Source organism: Eptesicus fuscus, chromosome 1 (assembly GCF_027574615.1).
Source record: "Eptesicus fuscus isolate TK198812 chromosome 1, DD_ASM_mEF_20220401, whole genome shotgun sequence".
Taxonomy (NCBI): Eukaryota; Metazoa; Chordata; class Mammalia; order Chiroptera; family Vespertilionidae; genus Eptesicus; species Eptesicus fuscus.
Genome location: NC_072473.1, coordinates 110,009,512 through 110,033,391, shown reverse-complemented (window position 1 = coordinate 110,033,391; position 23,880 = coordinate 110,009,512). Strand labels below are relative to the sequence as shown.

At 43.6% G+C, this 23,880-nt stretch overlaps 1 pseudogene; it reads right to left on the bottom strand.

The window, feature by feature from the left end:
• Window positions 1–19,839: 19,839 nt before the first annotated feature.
• On the bottom strand, window positions 19,840–20,242 carry LOC103300100 (40S ribosomal protein S12-like; annotated as a pseudogene).
• Window positions 20,243–23,880: the final 3,638 nt, after the last annotated feature.

Below are 23,880 nucleotides of genomic sequence, written 5' to 3'. Positions count from 1 at the left end.
CTGTTGGCAGGGACCAAAACATTAACTCACAAGGCAGGCAGTGTGTGTTAGATCCAGATAGCTGGTGGTTCTCATGATCAGAGGAGGGGTGAGGTCACTGGGCCTACTGGGGTGGGTCCAGGCAAGGAAAGATATCCACACCAGAGAGACCAAGGGGTTAGAAGGAGGGCAGAGAGCATGTCAGATAAATAGAATACCTTGAACAAAGGCCTAGAACAGTTGTCAGCAAACTCATTAGTCAACAGAGCCAAATATCAATAGTACAACGATTGAAATTTCTTTTGAGCGCCAAATTTTTAAAACTTAAACTTCTTCTAACACCACTTCTTCAAAATAAACTCGCCCACGCATGGTATTTTGTAGAAGAGCCACACTCAAGGGGCCAAAGAGCCGCATGTGGCTCGTGAGCCGCAGTTTGCCGACCACTGGCCTAGAAGATGAGGAACATTTGAGAATGGGCAGAGAGAGGAGAGTGGGGGACATTTCAGCTTGGGGGAAGAGTGGAAACAGACATAGAGAGGAGTAAGTGAGCCGAAGCTATGTGGTTGGCAACATGGAACCCTGTCTGACTGGAAGGAAAGGATGCTTTTGACAATGTGTGACCCATCAGGTTATGTCCTCTTACTGTACCATGAAAACTATCTTCCTTCTCTTACTGTTAGTCTTACCCTGAAATCCAACAGTATTTACACCATCTCTAACATGTATTGACAAAGACAAAAAGGCCTGAGCAAAGCAACAATATATCTAGTTCGGTTTCTGATTAATAGCACAATTGTGGGTTGTCAAAGTAAAGCCATCCTGCAAGGAGTTGGTACATTTTCATCTCTTACAGTGAAATTTTCCTGTTTATGCCTCCCACTCGTGTTCTAGAATTTTATTTATAACACTTTTTTGGCCTGCTATTTAAATTGTGTGTGTATGTGCCTCTGTGTGTGAGAGACTAAGAAATTAAAGTATTCTCTTAGGCTTTGAGCTTCTGGAAAGTAGGCTCCACATATATTCCAAGTATTATAATTATGATCTATTATGCATCAAGAGAAGCAATATAAATGGTGCCCCTCTGTTCTGGCTTAATCTTCTTGCACAGTTGCCTCTTCGGCTAATATTCATGGGTCCAGCAAAGCTGCCTGTCACCCAGGTTCATGTGGCCTTCTGGGAATCTGATTCATTGTGCTTGAAGGGGCTTCAGAGAGTGACCAGGGCCAGCCCCCTGATGCCAGGCAGGTCCAGGAGCAAACTACCCAGTCAGAGGTAACAGGTGTCAAGAAAGAGGCCACCAGCCCAGCTGGGCACCTGGCCCAGAGCTAAATGAGCCTGAGAGGCAAGAAGGACTTCCCCAGATCCAAGAGGAATGAGTGGGCCTTCTTGTCCTTATTTGTGGCCTGGTAGTGGTAAGCTGCAGTAGGCCTGGCCCACATGAAAGAACGCAGAGGGATAGAAAAGAAGTAGGACTGGTCCACATGAAGTCCAAAGCAACCCAGGTATCTTTCCTAGGACAGGACTATCTTTTCAGCCATGACCCAAGCCTGGACAATCATTTGTCCTTTCACTGGAGTGAGGCACAGAGATACGGCTGGGGAACTCTTCCTCTGGCTCACAGGGAGACAAAGAGCAGCTCATGGGTGACAGGCAGCTTTGCTGGGCCCATGAGCTGCTCTTTGTATGGCATTGGATAGACAAGACTGAGGTTTGTCCTCTGTTGTTTCATGGTCTAGGTTAATACATTCATTACTAGAATGCACTATATGATGTAGTGGAAAGAATCTTAGATTTGGAATTGTGCAATATTGTCTTTTAAGTCTTCCTTGGCGATTTTGCTCATCTAGTGATCTTGGGGAAATTATTTAATTTTTCTAGGCTTCAGTTTCCTCAATTGGAAAATGGGAATAAAAATAGTGCTTTCATGGCTGGGGAGGGGGAAGAGAGGTAAGAGATCAACCGAAAGATTTGTATGCATTCATTTAAGCATAACCAATGGATGCAAGACACTGGCGCATGAGGGCATGTATGGGAGTGGGGTGGAGGGGCAATGGGGGGATATGGACACATGTAAAACCTTAATCAATAAAAAAATTACAAAAGGAAAAAAAAAACCAAATAGGTGAAAGTAAAAAAAAAAAATAGTGTCTTCGTGAAAGGGTAGTTGTGAAGATTAAAGGTATCTTGAACATAACATACAGATGGCAATATTAGCTCCTTTCATTTTTTACCCCAATATACCATACTGATTTTTAAAATCCATTTCAAGTAACATGAAAAATCTATTTCAATTTCTGTTGATCTAAATATTGCTTTAAATAAATGTACCACTGACTAGAAGTTTGGCCAGCATGTTGCTAAAAGGAAATGTGACTGTGATGGCATGTTTTATAGTAGGATCTCATCTGTATATAAGGAACTTTTTATTCCTTTGGTCTTTTCTTTTTTTGTGTCATCATAAGATTTGTTTTTCACCATCCTGCAGAACTCCAGCTTGGACCCAGGGCTCTGGGTACACTTTCAACACTGCCAAGTAAAGTGGAAGAACACCTTCTTGTTTTTGCAGATTAATGTTTCTGAACAAATAAAAGACCAATAGTACTAATTGTTTTTATTTAACTTAATCATTTCTATCTGACAGTATAGATATTCAATAATTAGCAACAGCTGCCATTATTATTATATTATTATTACTTCTATTATTATTATAAAGTAGGAAATGATAAGGGGAAGACATTCAAGAGGAGAGCTTTATCATTCGCAGAAATGCTAAGTTCCAAATTGATATACATTATGTCAAAGGCCTATTCAGTCATCTCAGCAAGATATTGACATACCCCTTCTGAAGTCAATGAAGTCTCCATAGTTGTCAACTTGATCCTTGAGCCTGAGATGAGAGAGAAAAAGGAGGCTGTCCAGCTTAAAGTTATTTTTAATTGTTCCAGACAAAAGATAATGAGAATGTGGAGAGGCCCTTCCTGGGAGAGTTGGGGGGCGGGGCACAAAGGCAGGGCCCTCCCCTCAAGGAACTTAGAATCTCCTCTTGGCTCATTACTTTCCTTATTAAACTCACTTGTGTGTTGTTTTGTGAAGTGTCCTTAAGTCTTTTCTCAAGAGAGTCACTTAGAGATCACTAATTAGGCCTGTAAACCCATAGGAGCCAAGGGCCCCTGCCTTTTATTCCTTTTGTTTCCCTCTCCCTCTCACAGAGACTAGAACAGTACTCAGCACATGGTGTAGCCTCAATAGAAGTTGCTGACTGTCTGACCTTGGAGACTTGGTCAACAGTTTAGTTAGAAGCTTCAGCTTAAGTTGTGTTAAGTGGCATTCACCAGTGGCTTGCTTGGCTGGTTGCTGGCATAGCCAGAGCAAAAGGATGCACAAAGGTCAAGCATGCCAAGGGCAGTTCAGTCAGGAAAGCCAGGCCATTAGCAGATGGGGGTGCAGAAGATGGCCAAGGGGGGTGGTTTTCTCATCTTCTTCAGTAGATTGGATATAATTACCCCTATAGCATGTGCCCAGATTACCTTCTGTGGAATTAAGTCTGACAGCAAACTGCCTGTTAAAAGTGATAGAAGCCAAATGGAAGGGGGAGTAGTGTGGGATTGAAAAACATGACCTTTTAAGTTATATTTAATCAGTAAACATCTGATACGTTGGTTTTTATTACCACCACCACAGAAATGACACTAGCTCTATGGGGTTTTGTGTGATATTTGCTTCTGTTGGCTAAGAATTCATTGACCATATATGCCAGACACAACATTTGGTTGACAATGGAAATTCAGAGCAGCTTTTTGTCTCCAAGGGGTAGAGCACACCTGGAATCAGAAACATTCCTAATGGAACCACTGAGATATTATGTAATGTAGAGACTGCCATGCCTCCTAAAATAGGATTAGTTTCTTCCTCGCATGAAAGCATAACACAGAAAAGCATCTAAACAACTGAATATCACTATCGTTGGTACCCAGCCTAATCTGAGAGTCAGGGAACAAAGTTTCTAAGGCTTGTTGGGGGAAGAGAGCAGATTTAATGCATGTCGTTCATGAAGAAGGAACCGGGAACAAAAGGTAGAAGCTACAAGGAGGCAGATTTCAACTCAATATAAAGCAGAACTTTCTAACTGGGTTGCCTGCTTAGGTAATGAGTGCTCCATGTGGTTACGTATTTAAGTTTCTGATTTACTCCTCCTAACCACATATCCTGGTGCTTTGCCCAAACTTGCAAAACAAAGGCCCTAAACTGTCCATGACTCAAAATGACTAAATATGAGACTCTGGCATCCTAACCTTAGTAGTTGTTAGGTCCAGGGCCACTGACAGTCCCAGTTGTTACAATGAGGATTTCTTCCTCTGCAAATCATGGTAGGTTCCCCGAGGCAGGTCCTCTAGAGGGGATGTGGCTCCAAACCAAGCATTTCCTGGAGTGAGTTAAGATGCTCCTGCTTTGGGCGCTCCAGGTGTTGGGTTTTCTTTCTGTTGTTGGGTTTTCTGGGTTCCAGGCAGGCCCTTGGGGCTGGGCCAGCCAAGCCAGGCACAGCTGTAGCATCCCACCTGTTCAGCCACTCTTTGAGGCCAGTCCTTTCTTCTGCTCCAAGGAAGAGCTGCCATCAAGCAAGCTTGGCAAGTAAATACAAGACATTTACAAACACCAAACCATTTTTCACTAGCTTGCTAGTCCCCTAAAGGTACTATAAGAGTAAAAGACATGAAATTAGCATTCTTGACCTTTGACTCTATACAAATCATTATTCAGCTGAAAGAATGGCTATTCCAAAGCAGAATTCCATCATTCAGGCCTGAGACAGTCAACCGGGAGATGTGTCCTTTAAGAGGTAAACTTAGAGTTCAGTTCCATTTAAGTTTTAAGTTTATTCCTCTCTTAATAGAATATTCATTTTAAAGAAAGCATTTAAGACTTTTGAGTGCCACTTTCAATAATAATACGTTACATTGGGGGGATCCATTTACAAAGCATTTTCCAGAACCTGCCCTGCCCTTAAAGGAGCAAAGAGCATACCCAGAAACATGTGCTCAAGGAATGTTAAGATCAAAACTGAAAACTCAGATGTCACTGTGTCATTGGGGTGCAAGCAGATTAGGTATTGTCATCCATCCTCAGTTTACAGATGAGGAAACTGAGGCCTACAGATGTTCAATGACTTATCATCTTGGCTCATCTGCCAATCTTGAGCTAAACAGAGAAAGCAGAAACTATGAAAGTGAATTGGCCTCCCTTGCTGTTCTGTATAAGGCAGATCTATTGGGGGACAAGCGAGGCTTGCCCTCAATCCCTTCATATTGCTTTGCACCCTGCTTGTATCTGAGCTGTAGAGTTGTGGCTATAACACCACAGGTTTGGGAGATTTGGAGTCTGAAATGTCTTCCACCACCTTCAAATCTTACCACAGTGGTAAAAGAAACATTTTTCATTATTTTAGTAACTCAACAATCCAAATATTTTCCTGAGTTTCTTGGTTATTTTGCTAGATTTGAGAAATATTTTATTATTGTCAGGTTTTTTTGGTTTTTGAAGTGTTGTTTTAAAAGTTTTTTTCCCCCCTTCTTTTCTTTTTGTTTTGTTTTGGTTAAGAGGAAAGACTCTAAAGCTGGTGACATCCCAACTTCTCTGTCTTTTAAATAAACTTACCAACTGATTATTTACCTCCTCTCTGGCTGGCTCAGGGCCCATTTCAATGCATTTCCATGAGTGGGTATAAAGACCCTGGGGGTCCTGTCCCAGCCACTACCACATCACCTATGGCCCTTGAAGATATAAAGAGCTTCCTTTCCAGGAGTTCCTGTGAGAGGAGCAGAGCTGAACTGATTGCCAACTTGTGCCAACTATATTTCAGGGCTGAACCCTTTGAAGGAAAGCTGGGAGGGTGGCCTCGACCACCTCTACTCTGCCCCATATATACTAATGGGCACAGAGAAGGGACAGTATTAGGACAACTGTCTCAGGGCATAGCTGGAAACAGTCAAAGATGAGAATCAGTGTCAAATCTACTGAGGAAATTCTTGCCAACGTGGGTGGCAGACCAGGATGTTTGAGAGTGAGGGCTAGTTAAGGTGTTATTTATTGTTTCTAGGAACTTCCTTATGTTATCTCATTTAATCCTGTTAACAATTTCATGAGATAGATGTTACTACACCCTATTGTTCAAATGAAGAAACAAAGGCCCTGAGAGGTGCAGGCACCTGCCCAAAGTCACACAGCTGGCTCTCCAGGTATTCCTATGCATCTAAATTCTGTGCTCATGTTCTTGGGGTTTTGCTGCAGCATGCCAGCTATCCCAACACTACCTGACAGGGAAGAAGGAGTAGACAAGAGATAACAGGAGATGCTTTTCCTTCCTGGGTTTCTGCAGTTTCTATGTGCAACACTGTGCCTGGGAAGGATTTGGAGCTGCTCTACTCCTCTGATTGGTGCCTGTTGGCCTCTTCCCCTATTGACTCCCACAGTCTTCAGTGTAAATGTCTCCCCTCTTCCCCGCCCCCTCTTCTACAAGCCAGAGCTCTTATCCTAGAATTCAACCCTCCCCGGAAACAGGAATCTATGTGCTAATGTGGTAATCCTCCTATTCAAAAAGTTGCTACTTCCCTACTGTGGGGACCAGCAGCAGTCTATAACCCGCCCCATACAGTATTTCTGTCCTGGGGTGAGCCTTGTTCCAGCCTAATTATAGCACAAAGGGGAGTTTAGACCCTCTCATGCAGTTGTTTAAATTCACTGGGAGCAAATGGGGCTAGAGAATTGGGAAGGTAGCAGTAGGGTCCTGACTTTCAAGTTACTGGAGACCACGTGTTGGCCAGGGCCCTTTCTTTTTCTTCTTTTTTAAAGATTTTTAATGGATTTTTAGAGAAAGAGGAAGAAAAAGAGAGAAACATCGAGGTGAGAGTGAACATTGATCAGCTGCCTCCTGCACACCCCCTATCAGGGAATAAGCCCACAACCTGAGCGTGTGCCTTGACCAGGAATCAAACCAGCAACATTTCAGTGCACTGGACAACATCCAACCACTGAGCAACACTGGCCAGGGCAATGGCACTTAGAGAAACTAAGAGAGCATAGAAAGGACCATCATGTGTGTGTGCCCTAGCTAGAGGGGTCCCCATAATGGGCAGAACAGTGTAGACAAACTACCTTACCCACTACCAGGACTGGCCTTCTGGAGGAATGTGGCCTTCCATCTGGCATGCCATGGGAGCCTTTAAGAAGAATACCTCCATATGGGAAACTTTCTTTCCTGTGTGGTAAAGAACTGGGCTCAGGCTTCAACCAGGCGATTCTGAGAAAGCCCAGAAAAAAGAGAATGGTGGAAACAGGCAACCAGGGCCTTTTATAATGGCAGATGGCACTGTGGAGAGGCAATGTTGGTCTCCCTATTTGACAGGGGTTGCCAGAAGGATATAGGCCAAGTTTAGTTATGGGCACTTGCTCCTACTTTGTGGGCAAATGAAACAGAAGAGAATATCTGGGAGAGAATTATTGCCTCACATTTGCCCCTCTCCTGCCTTTCCTCCATAACTGTACTAGGAGGAGGAGAGGAGTGGACCCTGATCACTGGATCTGGGAGGTTGCTGAAAGGAGTGATTGAGGAGAAGGAGCACTGATCTGGGAGTCAAGAGCAGGGATCCAATTATCTTTCAGTCTCTGGCTCTGTATCTTTCTTTTATCTATACTCTATGTGGGTTGGACTAGATCACTGCTAGGGAACTTTCCAGCTCCAATATTCCAGATTTTACTTCCTAAGAAGCGTTTTTAGAAGCTAAAAGATAGGACAGGACATGAGACTGGAATTCACAGAGGACCCTTTCCCTTGGTGAATTAAAACTGGGATGCTGCCCTGGCTGGGTAGGTCAGTTGGTTAGAGCATCATCCCAATATGGCAAGGTTGTGGGTTCAAACTCCGGTCAGAGCACATACAAGAATCAAGCAATCTATGCTAATAAAAGGGTAATATGCTAATTAGACTGGATAGACCGGACATCCTTCTGGACAAAGCCATGGTGGCAGGGGTTGAGGCAGAGATGTTTAGGGACAATAAAGCTGGCAGGGGAGAGCAGTTAGGGGTGATCAGGCTGGCAGGGGAGCAGTTAGGGGCATCAGGCAGGCAGGCAGAGGTGGTTAGGTGCAATTAGGCAGGCAGGCGGAAGCTGTTAGGGGTGATCAGGCAGGCAGGGGAGCAGTTAGGGGCGATAAGGCAGGCAGAGAGGTTAGGGGCAATCAGACAGGCAGGCATAGGCGGTTAGGGGCCATCAGGCAGCCAGGGGAGCAGTTAGGGGCATCAGGCAGGCATGCAGAGTGGTTAGGGGCAACCAGGCAGGCAGGCAGAGGGGTTAGGGGTGATCAGGGAGGCAGGCAGGTAAACGGTTAGGAGCTAGTGGTCCCGAATTGCTAGAGGGATGTCTGACTGCCAGGTTAGGCCCGATCCCTCAGTAGGACATCCCCCAAGGGGTCTTGGATTGGAGAGGGTGCAGGCTGGGCTGAAGGACCCCTTAACCCCCATGCATGTGTTTCATGCACCGGACCTCTAGTGAATGTATAAAAAAATAGAACAACAAATCTAAGTTTCTCTCCCTCTTTGAAATCCTATATAATAAAGAGGGAATATGCAAATTGACTATCACTCCGCCACAAAGATGGCAGCGCCCACAGCGGAGGCAGGGGTTTCCGTAACACAAGATGGCAGCACCAACAGCGGAAGCCGAGTTCCCGTAAAGAGCCTTAATGAGCAATCAGCAGGGACCTGAGGCTGCGCCACCCTGCCCCCGTGGGGTTTGACAGGGGCCCTCAGGCCAATGCCCCCCACCTTGGCGCCAGGCTGGGGGACCTCCGGCCGCGCCCCCCACCTGGCAGGGCTTGATGGGGGACCTCAGGCTATGTTCCCCGCCCCAGCACTGTGCCAGGGGTCCTGAGTCCATGCCCCCTGCCTGGTGGGACTTGACGGGGACCTCAAGGTGCACCCTATGCTCCAGTGCTGGGCTGGGGGACCTCAGGTCTCATCCCCCACCCAGCAGGGCTTGACAGGGGACCTGAGGCTGTGCCCCTATCCCCTGACACTGGGCTGGGGGACCTCAGGCCACATCCCCCACCCAGTGAGGCTTGATGGGGGACCTCAGGCCATGCCCCCCACCCCAGCACCAGGCCAGGGGACCTGAGACTCCACCCCTGCCTGGCAGGGCTTGACAAGGATGGGACTGGCTGAGACTGGGTCTCGTGTGATTTTGAGGCGCATGTGGGTGGGCAGGGACTTGACTCTGGGTCCCGTAGTGCACCCCAGACTCTGACAGGAGGAAGATTTTCATATACATTTTACTAATTCTCTTTCATCTCTGACACTTCTTTTATAGAGAAAGGGCAAATAGCAATATTAAGTTATTTCCTCTAATTAATCTCCTTTTAATGTGCACAAATTTTGTGCACCAGGCCACTATTAAATAAGTAAATTTTAAAAACCACTGGAATACCATCATGGTTGCTGCTACCACGATGAGCATACTCACCCTGAATGGTCATCCCTCCTGAAGCATTCCTTTGAAGCCACAGATGACCAGCAAATGGCTGCCCAGATGGCCCCTGGGACCCACTGTAGAGTACAAATCTGTTGTTGTCCTACAAAGACCTTCTGACTGACTAAAGGCTCAAGATCCTAATGAGCAAGCTGGACAGAGGGGTGGAAAGTGCCCCAAAATGTGCCAATGGTTGTAACAATCCTGAGATTAGGGATAATGACTTTCCCCCTTCTCCTTATTTTCTAACTTTTGAGGAATGGGGTTATATTATTTTTTTTTTCTAAAAATTGCTTTGCTAAAGAAAGTTTTCCAGGAGCTATTATCTATAGATGGCAAGGCATTGGGATCTTGACTGGGCTGAGGTTTACTTTGAAATAGTACTGTTAAATATGATAACCACTAGCCACACATTGCTATTTAAATACAAATTAATTAAAGTTAAGAAAAACTTAAAATATACTTCATCAATTGCACTAGCCACATTCCAAGTACTTAGCAGCCATGTGTGCTAGTGGCTACTATATTGGACAGCATAAATATAGCCATTAAAATGTCTCAGGGCAGTGTAAACATCATTAAATGGGCTAAGATACTGAGGCCTTGCCCTGTGATAGGCACCATGGGCTCAGAAATGAGCAAGATCTAATCCCTGCCCTCAAGTAGATCACACTTTAGCAGGGGACGCAAACATCTAAGCAATGCATTTCAACCCAGTGTGGTAGGTGCTAAGTACAGACATGTACAGGGTGCTTCGGAAGCACAGGAAAGGGAATGCTACCCTCTCCTAGGCAGTTTATCTGCCTCTGTTTTGGGACTTCCCAGGGAGGAAGTCAAATTCGGACTAACTGGTGTGGGAATGTGAATGTAAAAGCCCTTGCTCTATGACCATTAATGCCAATAGGCACCTTCGTCTCCTCTGGGAGAGTGGCCAGAGGAAAGAAAGGAGTGTTTCTGTTGAAATTCTATGTCTTTTTGTTGTTTGTTTAATTCGTTTGAAGATGGGGCAAGGCCCGGTTTGGGAAACCCAGTTATGTGTAGTAAGGCTGAATACATGACAGAGAATGCAGGAAAGTCCCAGCAGCTGCCAAGTATGTTTGATCTTGGGGACTCTCCCTGCTCTTCCCACCAGTGTTTCAGCCATAAGAAAGTCTAGTTTAAGCTAGTGAGATTTCTTTCTGTATATCTGTAATGTAATCTTTTAGGGACTTTAGTTTACTCTTCCCTGGTTTATAAATATAGGCCTTTACGTAATTTTCCAAAGTCGTTGATAACTTAAAGGCTTTGGAGCATTGCTAGGTTAAATACTGAAACATTAATTAATCTAAGTTTACCCCCTCTGGAGAATTTAGAGGATGAAGTTGAATCTGTTAATAAATAAGTCTTGTATTTTATTTGAAATCTCTCTTAAAATATAAATGTATTGCTAATCTGAGAAATGTTAATTACTTACATATCACCTAAAAATTAAGGTTAAGAATTCTAACTAATTAGAAGCAAAGTATGGCTTTGGTGCAATAGAGAAAGCATAAGGCATAGAAATGCATTTTGAAGGAGAAAAAAAGGTAGTTTCTAACGCTGGTTATTTCTGAAAGTTATAAGAATGTTTGGGTTTAATACACTTTGATATATAATCTTTTGGTAAAATCAAGTTTGACAATCCTTCAAGGGTTTAAATTTTAAGACACTTTCTCTTGAACTAGAATTGGCTTTAGATCATCCCAATAGGCTCTGAAATGCCTCAAATGTTTGTTTTCTCTCTCATGAAGGAAAATTTTATACTGAAGGTACATAGGAACCTTTGTCAAATACAGTTATAACTAATAGTTACTAGTTATAATATTATAGAATATTGGGTTTTACAGAAAGAATTTGCTGGGGATTATAGTGTGAAACTAGTTCCCTGGAAGTTAAGAAAATTCTCTGAATTAGAATGGCCAGCCTATGGTGTAGGTTGGCCCTCAGAGGAAACCCTAGATGTCCCAACTGTCAGGGCCCTCTTTGAGGTCATCACAGGTGACCCTGGTCATCCTGATCAGTTTTCTTACATAGATCAATGGTTAGAAATAGCTCAAATCAGGCCTGCTTGGGTTTGGCTCTGCGCGACTGGTCAGGGAAAGTGTAAGGTTTTAGTCACTCAGGAAAGGGAAGGACTGATTAGAAAGGACCAGAATCTGCTCATTCTCCAGGGCGACCCAGAGGAGGTCCTTCCTCAGCCTCCACCACCCAGTGCCCCCGTTGCCTGTGAGGAAAGTTTAGATACACCACTTCCTTCCATCTCTCCTTGGCCGGACAGTCCAGAGCCAGTTGGACGGTGCTTGCGCTCAGCCGACCAGGGACTCAGACCACTCCCAGCCTTTCAGATGCCCCTCAGAGAGACTCAGGGTCCCCAGGTCTTGGGGAAGACAGGACCCTACAAAAGGAGGGATCAGTCTTTTACTACCAGCCTTTTACCATGACTGATCTTCTGAACTGGAAGCCCCACACTCCTACTTATTCTCCATCTTCCAGACCCATAGACCCACCTGGGTTGATTGCAAGCAGTTTCTTCTCACCCTCTTTAACACTGAGGAGTGTATGAGAATAATGACAGAGGCTAGGAAATGGCTTTAGACCCAGGTCCCAGCAGGAGTCATGGACACTGACAGATGGGCCAGGGAGGCCCTCCCAGACGAGGAACCCAAATGAGACCTAAATTCAGGAGACAGAAGGGTCAGGCTGGAGCGATACTGACTAGCCTTCCTCCAGGGGCTTAGGGCCGAGGCCAAGAAACCCAGCAATATGGCCAAGACCTCAGAGGTTTTTCAGAAGCCAGATGAAAATCCAGTAGGCCCTATTTGCCTTTGAGTTGGAAAACCCAACCATGGGGGCCAAGGAACAGTTTACCTGGACTAGATTGTCACAAGGGTTCAAGAACTCCCCTACTCTCTTTAGCCGAGCACTAGCATCTGATCTGTCCAAATTCTCAAGACAGGACTTGGGGGTGCATTCTACTCCAATGTGTGGACGACCTACTACTGGCTAGCTCCACGCAAGCTCAGTGTTGGGAAGGAACGCGAGCCCTTCTGAGACTCTTAACCGAAATAGGTTACTGGGTGTCCTAGAGAAAGGCACAAATCTGTCCTAGAGAAGTCAAATACCTAGGTTTCTGAATCCCCTGAGGGAAATGAAGACTAGGGACTGAAAGGAAGCAGGCAGTATGTGCTATTCCAGTCCCCAGCACCCAGTGGCAGATTCGGGAATTCCTGGGAACAGCAGGGTTTTGTCAAATCTGGATTCCAAGGTTTTCAGATCTGGCTAAGCCTCTCTAAAGTACCTCATGTTGCAGTCACCCTAATAGAAGTGAGGGGACAACACTGGCTAACTCATGCTCGAATGACTCAATATCAAGGACTTCTATATGAGACCACCTTCTTACCCGTCGCTAAAGGAGCCCCTGAGCATGATTGCTTAGAAGTCCTAGAGGAGGTTTACTCCAGCCAGCTAGATCTAACAGACAGGCCTCTGCAGAATCCTGACCTGGTACTGTTCATTGAGCCCAAGTAGGTTGCGGTCATCCACTGTAAAGGGCACCAAAAAGGAAAGGACTCAGTGTCAGAAGGAAACTGCCATCAGACACAGAAGCCAGGCTGGCTGCAAAGGAATAAGTAGAGCCATCACGGATCCTGTTGGCCCCTGAGTTACCTGAACCTCCAAAATACACTCCGCAGGAAAAGGAATAGGCCCAGCAAGAAGCGGGTAAAAAGACAAATGAAGGTTGGTGGATGATCCCAGATCATAGGGTCTATGTCCCAGAACAGTTAGCCCACAGAATAATCCTCCAGCAGCATGAACTCACCCATTTAGGGAAATCTGCCCTAGAAGCTTTGTTAAGCTGATACTACCTAATTGCCTATCTCCCCTCCTTGTGTGCCTCAGTTTTCCAGTGCTGCCTCTTCTGTATACAAAACAATGCTAAACAGGGTCCCGTAGGACCAACCGAAGTTCAGCGCTGCGGGCAAACTCCCATTGAAGACTTAGAGGTAGATTTTACAAAGGTAGGACCTAGCAAAGGGAATAAATATATTTTAGTTTGTGTCTGCACCTTTTCAGGCTAGGTTGAGGCATATCTTACTAACACAGAGAAGGCAAGAGAAGTCACTAAGGTATTGTTGAAGGACATAATTTGTGGTATGGAATGCCTCTAACCATAGGGTCAATAACAGCCCAGCCTTTGTAGCAGAAGTAGTACAGCAGATAGTTAAGGCTTTAGAAATTAAGTGGAACTTACATACAGCCTACAGGCCCCAGAATTCAGAGCAAGTGGAATGCATGAATCAGACTCTCAAGCAGGTTATGGCTAACCTATGTCAGGAGACAACCTTACCCTGGACAGATATCTTGCCTCTTGCACTCCTGTGGGTGCATTGTACCCCAAGATTCAGGAAAGGTTTCTCTCCCTTTGAAATTCTCTATAGCAGACCCCCTCCCTTAATTCTGCTGAAGGGAGATTTGAGGAAAATAGAAAACTTAGAAATTCAAAAGCAATTACAAGGACTTGGGAAAACTATCCTTGAAGTCCACTGGTGGGTTACTGACCAATTGCCCATGTCTCTAGGAACAGCTGTGCACCCTCATAAGCCTGGAAATCAGGTTTGGGTAACAGATTGGAAAAAGGAACCCCTTAAGCCAACTTGGAAGGGACCCTATCCAGTCATACTAACCACTCCCACAGCTCTCAAGGTTGTAGGGCTGAACACCTGGATCCACTACTCCCGGGTGAAAGCAGCCCACCAGTCAAGTGACACCCAGCCTGAGTGGAAGGTGATCTCTGACCGGGAATACCCACTGCAAATCACCCTCAAGGAGCCGGTGAACTTGGCTGATCAACCTGCATAGGGATCTAGATAACACTCTGCTGGACTAATCCCTACACTAATATTTTAGGATATCTCCTTCTATTAGCAATATTCATTATCTAGTTTTTTTGCCTTTCTAGTTTACTGCTGCACCTACCCCAAGGAACAAGGAAGTAGGATGATTCCACTCCTTCTACTCATTGTTTTTCCATGTATCTTTACTACTAAACATACTTCCCTTACCACCTGTCATTGTCAGGAGAAGAGACTCTGAAGCTCCAGATGTACTCCAGACCAGAAGCCCTGACTGTCATTACAACCCTCTTGATAGAGAAGACACAGGCTACTGACTCCATGACATCGCCCCCATTCAGCAGGAAATAGTTAAGAAAGGATGACGGCCTTGTTTCCATTCTTCTGCCTAAGGTTTTCCTTATAATCCCCAAGGTTAAAAGTCAGCTTGAGGATCAAGAGGGGGAATTGTAATGGATAAGGACAGCATAGGTGATTATAGAAACAGGGTAAAGACAGCTTTATCCAGCCCCCAGCAAAGACAGAATACTTGCTTATCTATAATCAGTCTAGCCCTGCATGGAGCAAACCCATATCCTAGAATAATAAATTTTCAGAGGCTTGAACTAAAACCAAGGTATACATGTTTGCAGCTAGTGAGTGGCAAGCAAGTGTCAGCTAGAAGATTTTTTATGACATACTTTTCAGCAGAATAGCTTTTAGTTAGCCCCTACCTCCACCCCCCAAAACAGAATTTGGAGTATATATATATATTGGGGTTCAGCAGAATAGGATCGCTCAGCTTTTGGGAAACTGATTTCCCTGAGCCAGCAGCGCTGCGTTTGGAATAAAGGTGAACTTCTGCACCTCCCTAGTGCTTGCCTGGTTTGTTTCCTGTCTTTTGGTTACTTTGCCATAACAGTATGAATAGTCCAAGGTGCAAAGCACAGTGCTAAGCACTCTGGAGAATATAAAGAAAATGGCCACTTCCCTCAACTCTCCTGCTTTTTGAATAATTGAGAAATATATCAGAGGGTTTGACTATAATTTAAACAGTAGTGAATACAACACTACTCTAAGACATCTAAACATATTTAGAATCATAATGACTTCTAATAATAACTTTAGTAATACAAATGCTTTTTACCAGGAAATGATATGAGTTTAGGCGGAAATTTGCTCTACCAAACTAGAATGTGATATCTAGATCTTCTGATTGGCCCAGAGAAGTCAGACTGTGAACAGAAGTACAAGTTATCCAGTTTCTCTATGGCCTTGGGTATATCTCTTCTCTGTATACCAGTTTGTTCTTCTGAAAAATGAGGATAGCTTTAATAGTGCTTCTATATCTGACAAGTGTATGGCTAGAAAATTTATTATTCAAATCTCATTAACTATTTCAATATACATTTATATATGCAAGATATTTCCATTTATGTTCTCTCCATTTTTAAATGAAAATTTCCCCTAACTATTTTTCAGGAGGATGCAGTTCTCTTTCCCCATATGATTTCCAGAACATTTCAAAACTCTTCAAATGAAAATATGCGAGTCATGACTTGTGGGTAGCAAGTTAGGACTTGTGGGGACAGTTGGGGGGAGGGCAAACTCTGAGATCTGCCAGCAATTGTTCTTCCCCTTGCTTCAAACGAAGGAAAAGATCAGGTTATTTATATAGCATAAGGTTCCAGATTTTCAGGAATGAAATCTGAGTCCAGTATGTCAACATATTGGTCTGGTCTGTCTTGGAATCTCCAGTAGATGGATGTCTTTGTGCTGGGAAACATTAGGAAGGTCAATATTCTTTTCTGATTTTTTTTTTCTTTTAAGAAAAGGGTTCATTCTCACACTCTAAAGTGGTGGTATTAGATATCATCCAGATAATACACTCAATGGTTATGCCGACTTCAGTTTCAAACATAAAGCCCCAGGGCAAACAGCTTTTATGTATTCAGTTACATGTTCTTTACTTCACAGATAATGTTTTTCCACAAATACTCCCAGCCTGGGAGGAAATATAGAAGTGAGCAATCAGATGAAGTAAAAATAATAATGATGTTAATAACAATGATTCCCAAATTGCAAAGAACCCAGAGAGACATCAACCTGAGCTTCTCAATAACCCACAAGTTGCTCCATAAAGGGGAACTTCATAGAAGCAGCACCTCCTGGCAAAGTTGAGCTTTGGAGTAGGACAGGCTGAAGGTCTGCCTCCTGGGTCTGCCACTGACCAGGGTGTATAACCTTGGACAGTTATTCTCTGTAAAACCAAGTACAATAATACCTTCCTGCCTAAACTATCCTGAGCATTAAAGAGATACTCTTTTTCAAGTGTCTGGCACACAGTAGGCAGCACTCGGGAAACTTGAGTTTCTTTCTGGCTTCTTTAAGTCTCTTCCAGCCCTAAAACACTCTGGCCCCAATCCCATTCCTTTGTTTCCATAATCCAGTCCACGTTTTAGAAAAATTCCTAATTCCCAGTCTCTGCGGGAGCACACACACCTGAATTGTTTCTTTCAGTTTTCCAAATTGCCACTATAACTTTCTTCCTGAGAAGTATTTGCCCCAATTCACTGTCTCTTAGTGTGTAGCCACAGTTGTTTTTTCTTCCCTAATTCTACTTAACTTCCCCCCTGCCCCCCACGGTGGCGGAGCAAGCTTAGGGGGAGGAGGACTGCCCCGGGACAGAGTTTCTCTCAGCTTCCTATTTCCGCTCCTCCAGGTGTTTCGTTGCAAGCCCTAGATTTAGCAAGTGTTTCCCATGTAGAAAGGGCACATGCCCAGCGCATTTTCCAGACTCTGGCTTTGGGATTAGTGGATCCCAAAATAGGTTCCCTTGGGGGGTTGGTTTCTTGGAGGTTTGATTACCGTGCTTCGGAGAGAGGGCTGCTGCGCGGTGGTCCTTCTTTGTGAAGGGAACTCCTTAATTCCACGCAGGCTTCATATATATATATTTATAACAGTAATATAATCACATTACAGAATCTTTGAAAAGTAGAGAAAAGGACAAAAACCTCCCTACTCTTAATTAGAACTCCTAAACATAGCCAACTGGTAGTATTTTTTTTTTCCTTAGTCCTTTCCCAGTGTTTGCTTTATTTATTTGTTTGTTTTACTACACATACTTTTTGGTACCTTGCTTTTCACACTGTAAACTTTTCTAGGTACTTATTTCATAGTTTTTAAAAATATATTTCTATTGTTGATAGTATTACAGATATCTCCCATTCCACCCTCTCCATACCCCCCTTACTTCATAGTTCTTAGTTCTTTTTATTTTAATAACTGCAGACTACACCTACTGGATTTAGCTTCACTTATTTTACAATTTTCTTGTTGGCCCTGTAGGTGGTTCCAATGTGTCCTTTGGAATTAACACTGCAATGAATATATATTAGCATAATGCCTTTTCACCCAAATTTTTTACTATTAACTTAAGTCATCTAGAAATTGAAATATGGGGTTAATGAGTGTGAACATATTTATGGTTCCATAAATCTTGCCCAAATGCTTCCCAAAGGGTTGAATCAATATACACTCTTACCTGCAGCCGGTCAGAGTGTCCTTTTATCACACCCTTCCCAGCACAGGCTATCTATTTAAAAATGTTGGTTGCTGGTTTTTCTCAGGGTAACTATGCTTTGATTTACAGTGAGGGGAACATTTTTTTCCCCCTTGACTTTGATAACTATTTTTTTTTCTGGTTTTGTTTTTTAAGCAAGCCTTTTGAAGTGAGTGGAATTTGAATGAAGAAAGAGGGCTTAGTGAATAAAAACTGGGAGGTTTTACCTGTAATGAGGTTAAAGAACAAATGGTGAATTGGAAGAAATGCATGAAACCTCTCCATGGAAAGGAAAAGAAAAGGGAATAAGGGATGAGTTTGGGAGGGGCTAAATAGTGGAACCAAGCCCCTTGATATGGTCTAAGCTGCAGGTGTGAGAAAGATGTATTTAGAAGCAGTGGTTTGGACCAATTGAAAGCAAAAGAGGCTGGACTCCAGACATGAAATCAGCATCAAGGATTTGGTGAAGAGATGAAAGATAAGTGAATTTTGGATTAAAGAAACGACAGTCTATCAGGTACAGGGGAATGGAATCCTCTATTCTGACTTATTTATTGAACACTTTCCCTGTGCTCAGACACTTTTTGGAGGCTATCTCAATAAATCCTCACAATAACTGAAGGAGATGTATTATATCCTTATACTCATTTTACAGATGTGAAAACTGACAATATGAGAGGTTCAGTGTTGCAGCCAAGGGCTCACTTGTAATATGTATTACAAGTAGCAGAGAGGAAGATTTGAAACCATGTCTTCATACTTTAAACCTAGCACCTTCAGGATCAAGAACAAGATTTGGTTGAAGGAGGAAGAGAAACAGCATTTATCCAGAGCATGAAAGTCTGGGGGTCAGGCCTGGGCATAGAAAGACTGGAGAGACCAATGGCCCATATACTCAAATTATTTTGGGAGGTGGGACTGAAGGTCCCCAGACTCCCAGTCTGAATCTGAACAGGTTGTCCCTGAAGGCCGCTGAGCAAGGCCTAACAAGAATTCTGATTCCTAAATCCTCAGCTATTTGAAGGCCCAATGTCTTAGAGCTTCACCACTGCCTCCTTCAGGATACCAACTCCTCTTTGGACCAGCATAGTGATTGTGAAATTTCAAGGATTTCTGTTTGGCTAAATATGATTTACTCTCCCCTAGATCAATGAAATAATGTGTCTCCTGCTCAATTTCCAGTACCTCCTCTCACCCAATTAAAGTGGAAACTCTGGCCTGGCTGGTGTGGCTCTGTGGTTGAGCATCGACCTATCAACCAAGAGGTCACAGTTCGATTCCAGGTCATGGCGCATGCCCAGGTTGCCGGCTCGATCCCCAGTGGCGGATGTGCAGGAGGCAGCTGATCAGTGATTTTTTCTCATCATTGATGTTTCTATCTCTCCCTCCCTCCCCCTTTCTCTCTGAAATCAATAAAAATATTTTTTTAAAAAAATATATAAATATTTTTTAAAAAGTGGAAACTGTCAAGCTTGGAGGGTTTGTAGTAGACAAAGCCAAAGTTAAATTTTCAAAGGCACTTGTATCTTAGCCCCTTATTTCACTAAAAAATATTGGGTTTGAAATATAGATTATGTTTGACTGGTCACCAGTACAAATGTGTTCTTATTTTACCACAATCTGTTCTGTACAGAGTCTTCGAAAATGTGGTTGTGTGGTACACATTTAGAAATTGGAGTAACAGAGGTGAGCCGTGGAAAATGTCTTAGTTTGGCTGGTTTAAAGGTGCAGGTTTCCAAAAGCCCCAAACTCAGTACTCAGCAAGGAAGGAAACCCAGCTGGCCTGTTATCTTCAGAGACAGTAATAACAGATAACTATTATGGTCCAAATACTCCAAAATGTTAGTATCATACTATATTGCTGGGTGAATATATTATAGACTTTTTTTTTTTTTTTTTAGAAACAAGAGCCAAGTATTTTATTTGTTCATTTATTGCATTTGAAGTACTCCTGGATGACATCCTTGACCTAAGACTCTTGGTCGTAGTCCTTAACTATCATACAACCACAACCGACCAGTTTATGGGGGTTTCCCTCTCCGTCAGTTTTACAGAGGCCTACTCACTCCCCTAGTTTCTTGTTGTCATCAACCTTAATTAGGTTGATTTGGTGTTCAGCACAAAGGGTCTCCACCAACTTGTCATACACAGTCTCACTGAAGTTGGATGGTTGCAAACACACACATATGGGCTTGGCACTAGTCTCAGGCTTTGGCAACTTGGCAAATTTTTCATGCTAGGCCCCTGAGGATGATTCTGGTATTCAGTACAGCTTGTAAATTAGTACTAACATCCATTATACCTCTAGCAACAATGCCTTCCTCAGCCATGGTAGTAGGTTACAAGTGAAGCAGGATTTTTTATTTTATTTTTCAACCACAGCTTACAGTCAATATTATTTTGTATTAATTTCAGGAAAACAGCATAGTGGTTAGACAATCACATATTTTACAATGTGTTCCCCCCAATATTTCCAGTACCCACCTAGCACCATACATCGTTATTACAATATTATTGACTATGAGGAGTTAGATGGGATCAGGCAGTTTAGGGTAAGGGTCCAGGAGAGGGAAGATGGTAGATAAAGAGATGAGCCAGATGGTCAGGATGTGAGCATAGTAGGTGGAATGTACCAGTCAACCACAGAGCTGTCCTTCCCACTGAACCCAAGAGCTGGAACTAAAAGTGGGGAGATGAGGGCAAAAGGAGATTAGCTGGTGTTTTTGTTTGTTTGTTTTGTTTTGTTTTTGAAAGAGCCAATAGAGGGCAAGAGCAGGAAATTATAAACTCCTAGACTGGTGAGCTTTTGTAGCAATCCCTCTCAAGTGCTGAGAGCTTTGTTACTTTCTCTGTAATAAGCTTCGCTTCCCATGCCCTAGCCGGTTTGGCTCAGTGGATAGAGTGTCAGCCTGGGGACTGAAGGGTCTCAGGTTTGACTCCGGTCAAGGGCATGCATGTACCTTGGTTGCGGGCACGTACACAGTAGGGGGTGTGCAGGAGGCAGCTGATTGATGCTTCTCTCTCATCGATGTTTCTAACTCTCTATCCCTCTCCCTTCCTCTCTGTAAAAAAATCAATAAAATATATTAAAACAAACAAAAAAACTTCGCTTCCCTTTGCTTACCCTCCCTTGTCCATGAATTCATTCATTGACTTCTCAAGACAATGAATCCAACAGCTCAACTATATTCCCTGTGCTGTACTTTATATCCCTGTGACTGTTTTGTAACTACCAATAAGAAGTACAAAATGGAGCATAATCTTGAATGCACCTGAGCATCATCCCCCAGCCACTTGGTGGGAGAAAGAGAAGTTCTAAAGTTATATGTACTTTCCTGTGTTTTTCAAACATTTCCATAACAAGAATGATTTGCTTTGATATTTGGAAAAACAGTAAGAAAACATTCAGTGTTGCTTACTTAAAATGCATTTTAGTCAGGACTGTCAAGATGATCAATCTCCTAGCATATTTTTATTTAACATTTAAAATGAGCTTGAGTCAGAGAAAGACAAGTATCACATGATCTCACGTATATGTGGAATTTAAGGACAAAATAAAATGATGAACAAATTAGGCCTGGAGGCATGGAAGCATGGAACCTACTGAAGGATCTCAGAGAGAAGGAGGAGGGGGAAAAGGAAGAGTTTAACCAAAGAATTTATATGCATATATGCATAACCCATATACACAGACAATAGTGTGGTGAAGGCCTGGGGCAGGATGGGAACTGGGTGGAGGGGGTCAATGGGGGAAAATGGGAGACATCTGTAATACTCTCAACAATAAAGATAAAAAATAAAATAAAATAAAGTAAAATAAAATTTGCTAGGCTGGAGCTAGGCCCTGGTGGTGGTGGTGGTGGTGGTGGTGGTGGTGGTGGTGGTGGTGTGTGTGTGGAGATTCAAAAGGAAAGGTGTGACTGTTTCATTGAGGGTCTGTTATGTACCAGGTACATTTCTGCTATTTACTCATTTCATCCTCCAACAGTGCTGAGAGGTAGGTTTTCACTAACACTAGCAGTACGAATGAAGAAACTGAGGCTCCAAAATACCATGCATAATGGCTAAGAACACACAATAAATCAGTGGAAATTCTGGGCCCAGAAGGCAGGTCCGTCTACTTCAGAACTTGTGCTCAGTTATTATATATCATTGTTCTTCCGTAATATATACCCTCATACATATACAATATGGTTCCTGTCCTTTTAAGCCTTACAGTCTAGTTGAGAAGATAAATACAAACACACACACAGAGGCAGTGCCTGATTTATGAACACTCATTATGGACAGAAACTCCACCTCTTGAGCCTTTGAGAAGTCTGGGTTGGGCTGCAGAGGATGGGACTTTCATCCATACCTGCCTTGCCTCTGAACTTTTTATGCTTTGACCATGGCTGTAATCTACCATTGCTTTCCCAATTCATCAGATTGAAAATCTAGGTTTCATTCCATTCCGCCTTTAACGCCTTTAACAATTACGGCAGTGCTTCTCAAACTTTAATGCGCTTAGGAATCACCTGGGGATCTCATTAAAATGCAAATTCTGAAGGAGTAGGTGTAGGGGTGGGGGCTGAGAGTCTGCATTTCTAATAAGCTCCCAGGTGATGCAGATTTTGTTAGTTTGAAGATTTGGTAGCAGATTTTGAGGAGTTAAAAGAGCTAATCCAGACCTCAGTCTCCTCTACCCTGCCCCAGGCAAAGTGCTGAGCTGCTCTTTGTCTCCATGTGGGCCAGAGGAAGAACCCCCAGCCCTAAACTTCCCAAGTGAAGGGCAAATGATTGTTTAGGCTTGGGCTGGGAAGGCAACCTGTTCCAGGAAAGATGTGTGCCAGACCTCCTCTTCTTCCAGCTCCTCTGTAGCTTGCCACCACCACCGAGAGCAGCAGGCCACAAACAAGGGCAAGAAGGCCCACTCATTCCTCTTGGATCTGGGGAAGTCCTTCTAGCCTCTCAGGCTCATTGAGCTCTGGGCCAGGTACCCAGCTAGGCTGGTGGCCTCTTTCTTGACACCTGTTACAATTTGACTGGGTAGTTTGCTCCTGGACCTGCCTGGGACCAGCGTGCTGGCCCTGGTCACTCTCTGAAGCCCCTTCCAGCACAATGAATCAGATTCCCAGAAGGCCCCATGAACCTGGGTGACAGGCAGGTTTGTTGGGTTCATGAATATTAGCTGAAGAGGCAACTGTGCAAGAAGATTAAGCTAGAACAGAGGGGCACCATTTATATTGCTTTTCCTGATGCATAATGGATCATAATTATGATATTTAGAATGCATGTAGGAACTGCTCTCCAGAAGATGAAAGCTGAGTAGAATATTGAGCACATTTTTAGTCTATCATCCATAACATTGTGTCCATAGGAAATGGTTTCCAGTTCCCAAACAGTGCCTCATTGTATGCTGGGAACTGACTACATAGGAGAAGCAATGTAAGGCAGTACTGTACTCACTAATAGAGTAACTGTTTAGAGAATGTGTGTTATAGGAGCTCAGAGGAGGGAGGGTGGACCATGGGCTAAGTGTTGACAGAAGACTTTTTGGAGCAGGGGAGTATGAGATGTGCCTTTCAGGAGGAATAGGTTTTGGTAGGTAGGGTAAAGGGGTGCAAAACACTGAGACAGTAATGACATGCTAACTACACATGCTGGGAAAAATGGATTAAGGCATTCTGGTTGGAGTCAAGGGATGTCAGGTCAGGTAGGATTGGAAGAATTATCTACAGAGCTTTCATATGAGAGGAAAGTAGGGGGAGGTGAGAGGGAGAGAAGAAGAGACACAATTTATCATCACTGCTGTGGGCCAAGCACTTTACCTACATTATCTCTATTCTTCAAAGGACTCCAGAAATATAAGCGGTATCCTCATTGCTTTGATGAAGAAATAGCTTTGTAGAGGTTAAGTGAGGTTCTTGAGTCTACCTAGGTGGTAAGTGCTAGAACCAGAATTTGAATCCAGAACACTGTGTTTTCT